Source organism: Paroedura picta, chromosome 8 (genome assembly GCF_049243985.1).
Source record: "Paroedura picta isolate Pp20150507F chromosome 8, Ppicta_v3.0, whole genome shotgun sequence".
NCBI classification, from domain to species: Eukaryota; Metazoa; Chordata; class Lepidosauria; order Squamata; family Gekkonidae; genus Paroedura; species Paroedura picta.
The window spans coordinates 5,975,520-5,987,741 of NC_135376.1; the positions used below are offsets into that span (position 1 = coordinate 5,975,520).

The following is a 12,222-nucleotide window of genomic DNA, read 5'->3' on the forward strand; positions in this document are numbered from 1 at the left end:
GAGGTTTGCGTGATTTAGGGTGGTAAATCCAGGGGATTTCCGCACCCATGAAAAGTAGCGTAATATTTGCCGGAAAAAGTCGCTATATTCTGGCCCCTCCATATGACCAACATCAAGCGTCTGAGCAGTAACCGGCTTGGTACATCCTCAATTTTAAAGTTCGACTTCGGGAATCGCAAAAAGTGGATTCACTAACCTAAATAGCGCTGTCCACTGGCTGGCACCTGGCAGGCAACCAGCAGAAGAAACATATGGAGGCTCAATCGCACTATAATCTGCTCTGCAATGTCCCGCCCTCACACAACCCTCCCTCTCCATTGATCCTGGGAACAGGATTTTTTTTTCTTTTTAAAAATGGCAATGTGTCTAAGGCAACCAATATGTGTATACGCACGTAGGAGAGGCTAGTAGGAGAGACTCACGGAAGCACATTTTATTCAGTGATGTTTCACAAAGCTTGCTTCTCAAAGGTTTATCATTTCACAAAGCTATGAAGTGTTCAAACTTCTCAAAGCATCGCAAAGGTGACATGTTTTTTGCGTACCCCAGCAAACCCCACTAAAAAATGTCTTATGTTCCCTAACTGTGACTGCTTCGCCATCACTAAATGGGCACATTATGTACCAAGCTCGTTTAATTGTTGATCATCACCATACCATTGCCACAGAACTGTTTTGGGTGGGCTCACAATCTTCATTTATACGCCTGCAAAATAAATTGGTGGTGACCGCATGTTTTGCGGACAAAGGAAAAATTGCCAGCAAGAATTCAGGTGGACTCATGATCCCATCAGGTTAATCTATGTTGCCAGGCTCCTGATCCAATTAGGAGTCGAGAATTCCCCTGGGCAGAGCGAGGCGGGAAGCAAGAAAAACAAAACTGGCTTCCTTGGCTGGCCATCTGTCTTTCATGTCTAGGACAAGATGGTGTTCACCTCGCAGCAGACTTCCCAGGCATTGAGCTTCCAGGCTAGTGTCAGGGGACCTACATGGAGGGACGCCAAGGTCAGAGACCTTCTCACCATCTTTACAGAGGAGAATGTTCAAAATGCCCTTACCATCTCCCAAAGAAAATGGGAAGTTTTCGAGGAGGTGGCCATGTGAATGCGGGCTCATGGCCACAATTGGCCTGGGCTGAAGTGAGCTTCTGGATCAGCTCTGGTAACCTGCCCTTATTCAAAGGGGAATCCATGGGCAGGGTGATGGCGATGGGTGGCCCGAAAGGGTTGCTTGTAGCCTAAAACTAACAAAGAGGAATCAGGTGGCAGAGGAAGAGCGGCCAGCAGCACCCAGACGATCCCAACAAGGGACCATCCACTGGAAGGTCTCACCCAAAGATCCATGCAGAGTGGGAGATGGTTACCTGAAACCTTTTTCCAATCCCACCAGAGGAGGAATCCAGTCTCCGCTGCTCTACTCCCCTAGCCTCAGGTAAGCATAGGGCGCCTGAGTTGCAGGTTAGGCTACCTGAACCTCTGTTGTGTGGCAGATGTTTATATACTTATTTGTTTCTCTGCATGGGCTGCCCAGAGCTGCCGCTGCCTTGGTTGCTCTGCCTTTGTCCTGCCTAATATAAGAGGTCCAGTGTGCATTAAACACTGCTTGTCTCTGGTAATCCCTTCCTCGGTGTGTCCTCGGGGCAACTATTCTGGGTTGCTAGAGGTGCAGTTTTTTTCTTTTTATACAGAGACCCAACTTCCCAAGCCTTCAACCCAGCCAAGTCAGCAGATATCTTCCGAGCCAGAGGAAGACCAAGGCAGTGACTCCTCTGCCACTGAGATCAGTGGGTATTCTTTCATTCTGGTTCTGATTATTTGAAAAGGGTGCTGATGGTTTGCCTGTAAGCAGCAGGAGGTTACCTTCTAAGGAGGAAAGTTGTCTTTTGTATTGGTGGCATGCAAACACCCTCTGCTTTCTTTCTCTTTTTATGCCTAGAAGATTAATAAATACTTTATTCCAAAGACTTTGTCGTTGTTAGGTGCAAAGTTGTGTCTGACCCATCGTGACCCCTTGGACAATGATCCTCCAGGCCTTCCTGTCCTCTACCATTCCCCGGAGTCCATTTAAGTTTGCATTTACTGCTTCAGTTACTCCATCCAGCCACCTCATTCTCTGTTGTCCCCTTCTTCTTTTGCCCTCAATCGCTCCCAGCATTAGGCTCTTCTCGAGGGAGTCCTTCCTTCTCATGAGGTGGCCAAAGTATTTGAGTTTCATCTTCAAGATCTGGCCTTCTAAGGAGCAGTCTGGGCTGATCTCCTCTAGGACTGACCGGTTTGTTCGCCTTGCAGTCCTTCTCCAGCACCAGAGTTCAAAAGCCTCAATTCTTTGACGCTCAGCCTTCCTTATGGTCCAACTTTCACAGCCATACATTGCAACTGGGAAGACCATAGCCTTGACTAAATGCGCTTTTGTTGGCAGGGTGATGTCTCTACTTTTTAGGATACTGTCTAGATTTGCCATAGCTTTCCTCCACAGGAGCAAGCATCTTTTAATTTCTTTGCTGCAGTCCCCATCTGCAGTGATCTTGGAGCCCAAGAACATAAAATCTGTCACTATCTCCATTTCTTCCCCATCTTTTTCCAGGAATTGAGAGGCCAGATGCCATGATCCTCGTTTTCTTGATGTTGAGTTTCAAGCCAACTTTTGTATTCTCCTCCTTCACCCGCATCAACAGGCTCTTTAGTTCTTCTTCACTTTCTGCCATTAGAGTAGTATCATCTGCAAACTCCCTAGCTTTCTCCATGATCCAGCGTATGTTGGCAATTTGATCTCTAGTTCCTCTGCCTCTTTGAAATCCTGCCTGTACTTCTGGAAGTTCATGGTCCACATATTGCTGGAGCCTAGCTTGTAGGATTTTGAGCATAACTTTGCTAACATGAGAAATGAGTGCAATGGTGCGGTAGTTTGAATGTTCTTTGGCATTGCCCTTCTTTGGGATTAGAATGTAAACTGACCTTTTCCAATCCTGTGGCCATTGTTGAGTTTTCCAAATTTGCTGGCATATTGAATGTAGCACTTTTACTGCATTGTCTTTTAAGATTTTGAATAGTTCAACTGGAATGCTGTCACCACCACTAGCTTTATTGTTGCTCAGACTTCCTAAGGCCCATTTGACTTCACATTCCAGGTTGTCTGGCTCCAGGAAAATAACTACCCCATCGTGGTTATCAGGGATGTTAAGCTCGCTCTTGTATAGTTCCTCTGTATAATTTTGCCACCTTTTAAAATCTCTTCTGCTTCTGTGAGGTCCCTACCATTTTGGTCCCTTATCATATCCATCTTTGCATGAAACGTTCTCTTCATATCTTCAGTTTTCTTGAAAAGATCTCTGGTCCTCCCCATTCTATTGTTTTCTTCTATTTGTTTGCACTGTTCATTTAAGAAGGCATTCTTATCTCTTCTAGCTTTTCTCTGGAATTCTGCATTCAACTGGGTGTATCTTTCTCCCTTGCCTTTCACTTCCCTTCTCTCCTTAGCTATTTGTAAAGCTTCCTCAGACAGACATTTTGATTTCTTGCATTTCTTTTTCTTTGGGATGCTTTTAGTTGCCACCTCTTGTACAATGTTGCTAACCTCCGTCCATAGTTCTTCAGGCACTCTATCAGATCTATCAGATCTATCAGATCTAATTCCTTAAATCTATTTGTCACTTCTACTGTATATTCGTTGGGGATATGATTTAGTTCATACCTGAGTGGCCTAGTGCTTTTCCCTACTTTCTTCAATTTAAGCCTAAATTTTGCAACAAGAAGCTGATGATCTGAACCACAATCAACTCCTGGTCTTGTTTTTATTGACTGGATAGAACTTCTCCATCTTTGGCTGCAGAGCACATAGTCAATCTGATTTCTGTGTTGACCGTCTGGTGATGTCCATGTGTAGAGTCGTCTCTTGGGTTGTTGGAAAAAAGTGTTTGCTATGACCATTGTATTCTCTTGACAAAATTCTACCAACCTGTGCCCTGCTTCATTTTGTACTCCAAGGCCAAACTTGCCTGTTATCCCGGTTATCTTTTGGCTTCCTACTTTAGCGTTCTAATCCCCTATGATGATAAGCACATCATTTTTGGTGTTGCTTCTAGAAGGTGTTGTAGGGCTTCATAGAACTGGTCAAAATCATCCTCTTCAGCAGCAGTGGTTGGGGCATAGACCTGAATTACTGTGATGTTGAATGGTTTGCTTTGGATTCGAACTGAGATCATTTTGGGGATTGTATCCTAAGACTGCTTTTCCTACTCTCTTATTGATTATGAAGGCTACTCCATTTCTTCTGCAAGATTCTTGTCCACAGTAGTATACCTGATGGTCATCTGAATTAAATTCACCCATTCCTGTCCATTTTAGTTCACTGATTATTAAAATGTTGATGTTCAGTCTTGTCATCTCTTGTTTAACCACGTCCAGCTTGCCTTGATTCATGGATCTGACATTCCAGGTTCCTATGGAATAAAAATCTTTACAGCATCGGACTGTCTTTTCGCCACCAGTTACTTCCACAACTGAGCATCCTTTCGGCTTTGGCCCAGTCGCTTCATTCATGCTGAAGCTACTCGTACTAGCTGTCTGCTCATCCCCAGAAGCATATTGGACACCTTCCGACCTGAGGGGCTCATCTTCCGGCGTCATATTGTTTTGCTTTTGGTACTGTCCTTAGAGTTTTCATGGCAGAGATACTGGAGTGGTTTGCCACTTCCTTCTCCAGTGGAATACCTTTTTTCAGAGCTCTCTGCTATGATCTGTCCATCTTGGGTAGCCCTGCACGGCATAGCTCATAGCTTCACTGAACTACGGAAGCCCCCTTGCCACGGCAAGGCAGCAATCCTTGACGGGGGACTCCAAAGACTACATCTCACAAACTCCCTCCGTGCATGCTGCAGCTGTTCCTTCTCAGATTCTCACCCCACGACCACAGGATGCACCTGGAGGAAAGCCTTAGCAGTTAACTACAGGGATTGTAAGCAGTTTCACTTCCATAGGAATGTGCAACTGGTAAACCAGCATTGCACATGTCTCCTTCCCTCCCATTGAGAGTCTAATCTCTCCTCAGGGAAGAGGGCAAGGAACGTACAGTGAGTGCTGCCAAGCCTTTTGAGTGAGAAGGCTGCTGGGTGGAGAATGGGTTTAACCACCCACCCACAGACACACACACACAACCCAATAGATAACTTAATTTTCATTTTATTTGCAGGAGAAGTGTCTGGAAAGGAGGAGGAGGAACATGCAGCCCAGGGGCCTGCTGAGGTTCCAAGAGGCAGCGTCTTTGCAGAGGAGTGCCTAATGCAGGAGCAGAGGAGGCAGAAACGTGTCTCCCTGCTAATGAACCTTGGCCAGAGGCTCCTCCAGCAGGGAGAAGAAGACATGGAGCAGTACAGGACCATTGCTGAATCCATGGAGCATTTGGAGAGGGTGAAAATGGAGCTCTCCAGTAGGGAGATGCAAAATTACAGGGCGGAAACTAGATTAGCGAGGGAGGCAGTCACTGTGTCGATGCAGGAAAGCACTGCTATCCTTCATGGGACTGTCCAGTCTATGGACAGGATGGGAGACATGGTGGAGAGGATTGTGGTCCTCATGGAGGCCAGGGGAATATGGGAACAGGCCCGGGAAGTACAGGAGCAGGCCAACTCACCACAGCTCCCCACTCCACAGACCCCACCCCCACCCCCAACACCACCAGCCTCCACTCCTCACACACAATCCTGAAACTAGCTAGGCAACACAGACCAGATGCCTGGTCAAAAGGAAGAGAGTAATCAAGCCGAGGGAGAAGTATTCACCTTGAGAGTTCTCTTCTGATCCTACCACCCACGTTTAAAAATAAAAAAGTTTATTGTTCTACAGCAGTGCTCTTTTGCATTCCATCAGCTGTGATGAAATGTGGCACACCTTTAAAGTGTGAGGAATCACTTCCAGTAATATATGAAGGTTTGTGGTTGCCATGGTGGGTGGGGGTGTTTTTTAAATGTTTACTAAAGAAAGAAAAGGATGCTGATATTGAGATTTGTACATTTATTAACCTGTTTTTATTAACACACATCAAAACCACCCTCCCTCGTTCTCTCCCTCAAGGCCTCCATTCCTTCACCTACAAGAATTCTAACACAACAATAAAGCCAACAACATTTTTAACACCCTACCCCACCCTCCACCCACAATATCATATCAACCCCCAGAACTATTTACATCCCCTCTCCCTCCTCCCCCCTCCTCATTCCTTCTTCTGCATCCTCCGCCCTCTTCCTCAGCTCTTTCACTTGGCGGTCCATATCACTCCTCCCCTCCTCCTCCAGCGGTACATCGTGCCCATTCTCTCTCCAAATGCACACACTGTGGAAATAAGGGGAAAACATTGGTAAACTGGTTACATTAGAGGCCAAAATGTAATGTGGGCAAGCTTTGGACAATACCACTACATTACACGTAGGTCACACTTACAAGCTGACATGCATCTCTTTTCCAAGGACACGATGGCTGCGGGGAAGTCTTCAGGGTGAGTGGCATGGGGTTGTGCTAAAATAACACTTGAGGGAGGAAGTTAGAAAGGTCTCATGTCATGCTTGCCCATGTGCCCAGTATTTATCATTACGAAATAAAAAATCTTTTGCGCTTTTAAGAGGTGAATGGTCCCTCCTCTTTCGCACTCTCAATTTCTGCGCCCTCAGTGGCCCTCTCCTTGCATGGGTGGGACTGATGGTGGCATCCACCAAGTCTTCTTGGTGCCAGAGTTGCTGAAGAGGTGAGGAGCAAGCAGAAGAAAGAGGGGAAAGAGAAGTGAGGGTCTTGTTTTGTGTTGTCATCAATAAAGTATAAATGTTTTTGCAGTATCTTGATGTGTTGTTTGGCTGAATGAAAGAGGTGGGTATCTAACAGGAAAGGACCAAGCCTCAAGATGCCTCTTCTAATGAGGGAGGGCATGCCAACTATTTACAATGGAAACACCAGGCATTGGCCACTCATGGGGGACAATGGTGTGGGTCACTTTAAGGGGGGCATGTTCTTGTGTGGCCATCAAGTGGACATAGGTGTCACTGAACCAACATTTGCTTCTATGAAAAAAATGGAGTTAAAACATTGTTTGAGCCTTATATTCACCTACCCTTTCACCTTAAGAGTCCCTTTATTATTATTATTGTTGTTGTTGTTGTTGTTGTTGTTGTTGTTGTTGTTGTTGTTATTATATTTATTTCCCACCTTCCCCGACAGGCTCGAGGCGGGTGACAACAACTAATCCCATTAAAATTCCCATTAAAACATCAATCTACTAACATGACGGCTAAAAATCCCATCCCTCCCCCAATTATCAAAGAGGTTAAGAGGAAAGGATGGGGGAGTAGCGTACACTCCAACTCCTAGGGGGGGAGCGATGTCCCTGATTCGCTGACTCCAGCCTAAACCATAGATCTGGTGGAAGAGCTCCGTTTTACAGGCCCTGCGGAAAACTGACAAATCCCGCAGGGCCCGCAGATCACCCAGGAGCTCATTCCACCAGGTAGGGGCCAGGACTGAAAAAGCCCTGGCCCTGGTTGAGGCTAGGCGCGCTTCCTTCGGGCCGGGAACGACCAACAGGTTCTCACCCGCAGAGCGTAAGGCCCTGTGGGGGGCATAGAGCAGTAGGTTGTCCCTCAGGTATGTGGGTCCCAACCCGCGTATGGCCTTGAAGGTTAAAACCAAAACCTTGAACCGGATCTGGGCAGCAATTGGCAGCCAATGCAGCTGCCTCAGCACCGGCTGGATGTGGGCCCTCCAAGATGTTCCAGTGAGGACCATGGCAGCTGCATTTTGTACCAGCTGTAGTTTCCAGGTCAGGGACAAGGGTAGGCCCGCGTAGAGCGAGTTACAGAAATCTATTCTGGAGGTGACTGTCGCATGGATCACTGTGGCCAAGTGGTCAGGGGACAGGTAGGGCGCTAGTAGCCGGGCCTGGCGAAAGTAGAAAAATGCCTGGCCTGGATTGCCACCCCCCTCCTCTCTTGTGGGTCCGGGATTGGTGAAGAACGGAGTATCCTGCTGGGGCTAGTTCTCTCAAGGCCACCTCCTCTCCATCTCTCAGCCAGGTCTCCGTTATGCACGCAAGGTCAGCCTTTGACTCCGCAAAGAAGTGTTGCAGAGTCGCAGCCTTGTTCTTGATTGACCTTGCATTGCACAAGACCAATGTCAGACCCACTTTCCCCTTAGCCTCCACCCTCACATCCCTGGGGATGGGACGGAGGTTAGAAGGGAATCGAGCACACCCAGAACACCGGTTGTGTTTCCACGGCCGGGCCCTATACGGGACACCAGTACTCCCAACCCTTCTCTTGTCCAGCCTCCTCCCCCAAACATAGCGCCCCTGGCCCGTGATCGTCGGGATCCCTTTTGGTTGGATCCCTTTGGTTTATGGCCTTTGGTTGGAAAACTCCCTTAAAGCGTCCACATATTCTACCCGGGGGACACCTAGCAGCAATCTTGAAGTTTTGCCTTGTCATTATGTTTTTGACAAAATTGCTTGGGGGTGGAAGGCATTCAGTCCATTATTAAACCATCAGAAATTGTTTTTTTTTCCTTTTATTTCTGAGATTTTATTGTTTGTTGTTATGTAAGGCATTTACAGAAAGGTAAAGAGAGAAAAAGAAAACGACCAGCTAATAAATAATTATTAGTACACAGTCTATACATCGTCTATGCGTGTATACCATACATAGTATATTCTAATATTATCTCAAGCAATATATAATCAGTTACCATTGCTAGTTAGTCCTAGCCTAAGTTACTGCTGTCTTTCTTAAGTTTACAAAAAAAATGGGGAGAAAGAGAAAAAAAAGAAAAAGGAAACAGCCGGCTAACAGAGTAATCATTAATCTATATAAAAACACAATCCATTCTTATCTTGAAATGTACGTGCTCAATTCCCATCGCTTAAATTATAAAGAGAAAAGAACAATCAACTAACCAAATACTTATTGATACATATGAAAGTGTGGTTTGCCATCCTCTTTTAACATACATATTCAGTTCCCATCACATATTAATCCTAATCTAGAAGTTATTACCATCTTTCTTAGCGAAATAATTGTTAATACATATGAGAGTATAATCTGTTATAAGAATATATTCTATTATTGTCTTAGGTAGTATAAAGTCAGTTCCCTTCATATATTGGCCCTGACCTAAGAGTTACTGCTGCTGTCTTGTTGATACATATGAAAGTATAGTTTGCCATCCTCTTTTAGCATACATATTAGCATACATATTCAGTTCCCATCACATATTAATCCTGATCTAGAAGTTATTACCATCTTTCTTAGCAGAGTAATTGTTGATACATATGAGAGTATAATCTATTATAAGAATATATTCTATTATTGTCTTAGGTAGTATAGTCAGTTCCCTTCATATATTGGCCCTGACCTAAGAGTTACTGCTGCTTTCCCACAGGAAGCCAAGAGAACGCTCCACTGTTCATCACATTCTTCAGGTGTTCGCAGAAAATGAAATTGTGTTCTTTTCCATGATGTATCTGCTTGCGGGTCTCGAAGTATTTGTGTTTCTTGATCCACCACACTCAGCGGTGTCGCCTGATGGTTCCTGCATAGAGTATTTCTGGTTGCCTTTCTGTCAGGGCCAAAAAAGTCTCTTGCTTGATTCTTGCTTGCAGTCGCCTTTAAGTAGGTTCTGTATACTTTGTCAATCCGGATCTCTTCCTCTTGTCTGTAATGTTTGAGGCTTTTTGCGATTTCCTTCCTTAGATCTGTTTTCCCAAGTTCTTCTGGGACATCTTTAATTTGCAAAATCTCCGTGTTCTTTCAGGAACTTCCCCTGAACTCTCATTAACAAATTCTCAAGCTCTTTCATTGTCCGTTTTAGCGAGTATATTTAGCTGGCTTGCCTCCCGCCCGAAGAAAGAATTCTCTTGTAAATTAGTTTGGGCAAGGAGCGGAGGGGGAGGAGTGGAACTGGAATGCCTATCTTGGAAGAAACTGAAAGCAAGCAGAACACTCACATTTTTTGCGTTCCTCCAGCTACTGCTCTCTTCAAACTGGAGAGGAAAAAAAAGATTCTCTAGGAAGAATGCAGGCTATTATTGGCTGGTTGTTTCAAGCTTGGAAAATTAGTCCAAAATAAAATGTGGCGGTCGTCCTCTTGACATGAAATGCTGACAGCCTATAATCCAGGGAGAGAAACTCCCTAAAGGATTGGAAACGGCCCCAAGAGATCCCTAGAACTTCCTGGGTTGTGCTTCCACAATTGGCCCCTGTCAGGCTTCAGTGATTGCAAAGCAATCCTCTCAGAACGCCATCTTGACCACACACCCAAGAAAATTGTTGTAATGGATGCAGATGCCTCCTCTGCTCCAATGCCATTTTGGGCTGTATCAACACGGGCATCACATCAAAATCACAAGATGTCATAGTCCCATTGTATACAGCACTGGTCAGACCACACCTGGAGTACTGTGTGCAGTTCTGGAGGCCTCACTTCAAGAAGGACATAGATAAAATTGAAAGGGTACAGAGGAGAGCGATGAAGATGATCTGGGGCCAAGGGACCAAGCCCTATGAAGATAGGTTGAGGGACTTGGGAATGTTCAGTCTGGAGAAAAGGAGGTTGAGAGGGGACATGATAGCCCTCTTTAAGTAACTGAAAGGTTGCCACTTGGAGGAGGGCAGGATGCTGTTTCCGTTGGCTGCAGAGGAAAGGACGCACAGTAATGGGTTTAAACTACAAGTACAACGATATAGGCTAGATATCAGGAAAAAGTTTTTCAGACTCAGAGTAGTTAAACAGTGGAATAGGCTGCCTAAGGAGGTGGTGAGCTCCCCCTCACTGGCAGTCCTCAAGCAAAGGTTGGATACACACTTTTCTTGGATGCTTTAGGATGCTTTGGGCTGATCCTGTGTTGAGCAGGGGGTTGGACTAGATGTCCCATGTGGCACCTTCCATGATTCTGTGATTCTATGATTCTATCCTGCTGCCTCCCAGATGGCCATCATCTGGGAGTAGAAGGGAGTTCTTCTAGTCTCCTGAGGAACACTCTGACACTGCTCCAGACTGTTTAAAAAGTTCAGCCTTACCCTTTTAAAGTTAATCTGGACTTGCTCCCAGGTCTGGTTGAAGCCCCTTGCTGCCAGCTTTCTGGCCAGCATAACATACGCTCTCCTAGTTTGCATGTCTGTTCTGGCCATCAACCGGGACAGGCTTTTGGACACCTGTACCAGCTCCAAGAGAGCCTCAATTTCTGCCTTCTGCCAACAGCCTCCCTTGCGTGGTGTGGACATGTTGGAGAACGGGAATTTTCAAGCAGAGCAACAAATAATCACCCCTCCCATATTTTTTTAAAATGTATCAAATTCCTTGGTCAATAGGATGGGCAACTTTAACAGATATCCCTGTTGCACACAAGGAACCACAGGGGGTGGACTGTAGTGTAGGCTGTGGCGAAGACCTATCCTAAGCCTGTGGAACACCTTCCCAGATGATGCAGAGAAATAAAGCAAGAACAGAGAATCTGGACCTTTAAATGAACAATGCAAACTTTATAATTTATATAGATTGAAGAGAAAATCACTGTGATCTATCCACCCAGTGACTATAAAGGAACTTAGCTTTGATGTCTCTAACCCTGATCCCCTCAGTATAAATCCTTTTTCTTTGCTCTGTGATGGGTGGCTCTTCATCCACCACCATTGCTACTTGCTCCTCTTAAACTTCAAGATTGCTGCTAGGTGCCCCCCCCGCCCCCCCACATGTCCTGCCATTTTTAAATGCTGCTTTGAGACTCCTTTGGGTAGAGAAAAGCAGCATATAAGAACCAACTCTTCTTCTTCATCTTCTTCTTCTTCTCCTCCTTCACCTGTCGTGGCCCTTTCTCAGGTATGTTCTGGAGGATGACACAAGCAATCACAAGAGGTAAAGTTAAAGGTATCCCCTGTGCAAACACCGGGTCATGTCTGACCCTTGGGTGATGCCCTCTAGCGTTTTCATGGCAGACTCAATACGGGGTGGTTTGCCAGTGCCTTCCCCAGTCATTACTGTTTACCCCACAGCGGAAGGATGGAAGGCTGAGTCAACCTTGAGCCGGCTGCTGGGATTGAACTCCCAGCCTCATTGGCAGAGCTTTCAGACTGCATGTCTGCTGCCTTACCACTCTGCGCCACAAGAGGTTCTAATCACAAGAGCGGTTATATTATCAAGGTGGACATGGAGCCTTGCTTTCAAATACCTCCATCATCCTTTAAGCCTCCCAA

At 45.7% G+C, this 12,222-nt stretch overlaps 1 long non-coding RNA gene across 1 annotated transcript in view; it reads right to left on the reverse strand.

Annotated features, from left to right (window-relative positions):
• Positions 1-6,209: 6,209 nt before the first annotated feature.
• LOC143842898 (uncharacterized) overlaps positions 6,210-12,222 on the reverse strand; it is a 66,099-nt gene continuing 60,086 nt past the window's right edge. The window contains exon 3 of the long non-coding RNA XR_013233389.1: positions 6,210-6,325. This is a non-coding gene — a long non-coding RNA (uncharacterized LOC143842898). The remainder of the gene's footprint in view (positions 6,326-12,222) is intronic.